Source organism: Athene cunicularia (genome assembly GCF_003259725.1).
Source record: "Athene cunicularia isolate RWA chromosome 13 unlocalized genomic scaffold, athCun1 chr13_part1, whole genome shotgun sequence".
NCBI classification, from domain to species: domain Eukaryota; kingdom Metazoa; phylum Chordata; class Aves; order Strigiformes; family Strigidae; genus Athene; species Athene cunicularia.
The window spans coordinates 21,002,578-21,006,877 of NW_020799117.1; the positions used below are offsets into that span (position 1 = coordinate 21,002,578).

The 4,300-nt window shown below is 59.9% G+C and overlaps 1 protein-coding gene across 1 annotated transcript in view; it reads right to left on the minus strand.

Annotated features, from left to right (window-relative positions):
* Positions 1–1,893, minus strand: part of CXXC5 (CXXC finger protein 5) — a 26,801-nt gene extending 24,908 nt beyond the window's left edge. Inside the window, exon 1 of the mRNA XM_026858379.1 lies at positions 1,872–1,893. The gene's annotated coding sequence lies outside the window, so the exon portion shown is untranslated. The remainder of the gene's footprint in view (positions 1–1,871) is intronic.
* Between the last annotated feature and the right edge of the window lie 2,407 nt (positions 1,894–4,300).

Below are 4,300 nucleotides of genomic sequence, written 5' to 3' on the forward strand. Positions count from 1 at the left end.
AGAGGAGAGGAGAGGAGAGGAGAGGAGAGGAGAGGAGAGGAGAGGAGGGTTGCATCCCACAGAATAAAGGAAACGCTGTGAGGAGCCCAAGGGTGCTACCAGAGCAAGTGCTGTGGCAGGGATGGCACAAAGGACAAGCCCTGGGACACAGCATGGTCCTGGTGCCAGGAAAAAGTCCTACCCTCATCCCCTGGTCTCTGTGGGGCGGAAGGGAAGGTGCAGCTGCTGCCATCCCAGGTGCAGGCAGGGTGACAGACTGGTCCCCAGGACAGCTGGGACCAGCAGGGTTCAAGGTGACCTGCGAAGTACAAGAAGTGGGCTTGCACCTTTCCTTGCCCTGGGTCTGGGAGACACCTCAGGCTCCTCTTCACCACCTCCTCATGCTGCCCCAGGCCTGCAGACCCCCGGGGAAGGGGACTGCGTGGTTCTTCCCCCTCCAACAGCAGCAGCTCAGCTGCAAGGGGATGGTGCTCCCTGTGCCCCTGCACATACCCCCTCATGCACCAGCACTACAGGCACAGGTACCAGCTCAAAGGCCACCTCTGCTCCAGGAGTAGGTCCTGGTGGATTCAGTTTCTGGCCAGTGACAGCTGCCAGGACCACCAGGAGAGTAGGTTCAAGCTCCAGCATGGAGTTGGCCAGGTGAGGGTTTGCCAGCACACACTGCTGCATCAGGGATGCTCTTGGTACCCCAGCATCACCCAGGGTCCCAGCTGCCCTGCTGTGGGCCGTGGGGATGAGGCTTTTCTTCTCATCCCTGCCTGGCTGGGCAAGGATGCCCCACAGCAGACAAGTGGGAGAGCAGACAGACCACCATGGGAAGGAGGCAGCAGTGGAGACCCCTGGAAGAGCTCCGCTGCAGGAGGGAAACTGAGGCAGGGAAGGGCTGGGATGTGCCTACACACTTGGTGCCAACAAAGGGACCCAAAGACAGCTTTTCCTGCTACTCCCCATCTTCTGGCCACCACGGTACAAGTGAGCACCAAGGAGGAGGACAGGGAGCAAAGAGGGAGCAGGATCAACTGTCCCCTAGCACTGCCAGCCCCAGCCTCACAGCACCTCAGGAAGGATCTAGCTGGTCTTCACCACTGCTGGATCCAACCCTGGAGGCTGTGAAATGCCCGAACAAGCAGTGGCTGAACCTGCCCACATCACCTCAGTGCAGAACCTGCCTATCTAGCTGCAGGGCTGGTACTCAGCCCCTGAAAATGGGGCTCAGCCCCCCAGACCAATGCTTGATGCCCAAACTGGTGCTGAGCATCCCAAAATGGCACTGAACTCCCAAGACAGTACTCTGCCCCACCAAGCTGGAGCTGAACCCTTGAGCGGGTGCTCAGCTCCTTGGACTGGTACTTGACCCCTGAGATGGTGCTCAGCCCCACAAATGGTGCTCAACTCCCAAAATGGTGCTCAGCCCCCTGAACCAGCACTTGACCCCTGAGATGGTGCTCAGCCCCTCAAAACAGCGCTTGACCCTCTGAGACAGTGCTCAGCCCATCAAAATGGTGCTCAGCCCCTGTCCTGTCCCAGTGCTCAACACTTCAAACTGCTGATGGACCCCCAAGCCAGTGCTCAGCCCTCCAAAACAGTGTTTGACCACGGAGCCAGAGCTCAACGCCCCCAGAAAGGCTCAGCCACAATGGAGGGGTCGGTCAACCCCACCGCCGGACACCCGAAGCAGGGCTGGCTCCATCCCACCCAGCACACCGACCCAGGGGAGAGGTCGGGGCTCCCCGGAGAGGAATTCCCCCGGGGCCAGCGCTGTCCTGGGCAGACAGGGAGGAGAAAGGACGAGGATATGGCTCTGCCGGGGTCACTGCTGCCCATCCCCCCTTGAGACAGCCACTCCAGTTTCCTCCCAATACACATACTGGTCACATCTTCCTTCAGAAAGGCCAGACAGCCCAGGGCGGGTCTCCCCAGTTCCCTTTGTCCCCAATCTCAACATCCCCCTCTGCCATCACCGAAGGGACATGGGAGCACCATGGCAGGGAAGTCAGACTCCCCCCAGCCACCTCTCCTGGCTGCAGGAGAGGACATGTCCTCAGTGCAGGGGGCACTCTCCGTGTCCTGGAGGGGACCCCCTTGTACCCCCTTCCCAGGGGAAGCCGAAATTGCCAGGGCTCTGCCAGTAGCCCTCCCAGTCACACGGCCCCAGAGCCACCAAGGGAGGGGGATCCAGCCAAAAGCGAGGACCTTTATTGCCTGAATATTCAGCACCGTCCCAGCTCATCCTCGGAGGTGCTGAGTGGCAGGAATGTTTGAAGAATGCTGCCTGGGATGCTCAGGTGGAACAAGAACATGGCCTAGAGCTGATGGGGAAGGCTGTGGGCAGGGAGGAACTTACACCCTGCTGCTTTCCCAGTTGCCAAGGGTGTTTTCCAGCCTTATCTGCCGAGCTATCAGCCTTTGGGATGAGCTGCTGAAGCCACCACTCCACAGCCTAGTGCTACTTATTTCCAGGATTAAGCTGGCTGTAGTTCACCAGGAACTCACCCCCCAAAAATCCTGTCCCCATTGCCTGCTGGCAGTTCTGGCTGCCTGCAGCCGGCACCAGCCACAGGCAGCCTGGCCCCTGGGGACCTCCAGGGACCTGCCAGAACCCCCAGGTCCTCTGCTCCCCCCTGGCATCTCTACACCCCATCCCCCCATCCCTCCATGCTGCCCCTCCCACCCGTAAACCAACTGCTGGCTGTAGCATGAATTCATCCTGTTTTAATCTTCATGGTGCATCAGCATGGGGGAAAAAAAACCCACTTTTTTTTCCTTTTTTTTGGGGTTTTAATCTTTACCTGGGGTCATATTTACTAATCCTCCCACTAATCCCTCAACGCCTTTGCAAAGAAAGAAGTCCCATCCTCCGCTGGCCAGAGATGCAACGACCACCAGCTGCTCCAGGCAGGAGCAGAGCTGGGGAGCACCCAGAGCCTGGCAAGCATGTGCCCTTGGGTACGGCAGGTTTGGTGCTCAGGGTGACTCCAGTTTTTCCCAGCAAGGTGGCTCATATGTGTTTTCAAAGGTTTTTTTTATTTAAGGAACCCAAAACGGGAGGATGGGGAGAAGGGAGGCGAGGAGATGAGGGCACACTGGGCGATGAAGAGAAAGCCTGTGGGTCTCACCTCGACTGACAGGCTCAAACATTTAGGAAATATTTAGGGAAAGAATGAATAAAAACCTCCTAGAAAGGATTCTGTGAAAAACCATCCACCACAGATTTGCATGTCCCCATGGCCAAGAGGACCCCCAGGAGCATCACCCAGACATACGGGGAGTGCAGTGGTGTGGGGGCAGGGGCAGCAGTGCTGTCATTCCCTGCCTCAGTTTCCCCGTGTGTAGAGATGATGGGTCACCCCCTCCCCCCAGGGATTCAGACGGCACAGGATGCCCTTGAACTGCCCCCGGGTCATCACCGGTGCTGGGCGGGGCACGCCATGTCTGGGCATCGCCCGGGGCTGTGTGGACGGGAGGACAGGGGGTCTGCACATGGGGGGACAAGGGTTCCTGCGGATGTGGCGGACAAGGGTCCCTGTAAACAGCAGGGACACAGGGCTCTGCAGAAGGGAGGGACAGGGGGAGCAGGGGCTCTTGCACCTGGGAGGCTCTGCAGAGAGGGGGTCAGGGGGATCTGCAAATGCAGGGGCACAGAAATGCCTGAAGACAGGGGGGAGCATGGGATTCTGATGATGGGGATGGGGGACAGGGGTCCCTACAGAAGGGAGGACAGGAATCCCTGTAGATGAGGGAGCAGGAGAGTCTAGAAGGACAGGGGACTTTGCAGACAAGGAGAGGACAAGAGAGACGGTGAGCTCTGCAGACGGGGAGGACAATGGTCCCTACAGATCTGCCCTTCTCAGGCCGACCCCATGTTGTGCCACCACCGCACCAGGGCTGGCCACCACCTCTGACACAGCAGGGGGCTACGCAGAGCCCCCCCCGCAGAGTAGGAGGCAGGGGCTGCCCGCAGCCCTGCCTTGGCCCCCAGCTCCCCGCAGGCCCTCGCGCCCTGCCGGCGGCCGCCGAGCTAACCGGTTATGGCAGCACGGCCCTCTCGCCTGCGAGACAGCGCACGCTCGACCGCGGCCGGCACCTTGCCGCGCCAGGCTGGAATTTGCAAGCTGTCCTGATGCATTAAAGCGCAAATGCCTGGCGTCCAGCTCCCAGCCCTGCCGGGGCAGGCCATGCCGGGCCATGGCATCCCCTCCTCAGGGACACTGACGCTGGGCCAGCTGTCCCCAGGGGCGGTCGGAGCCACCCTCATCATCTTCATCTTCTACATTTATTTTTCTCCTCCCCCCCCCCC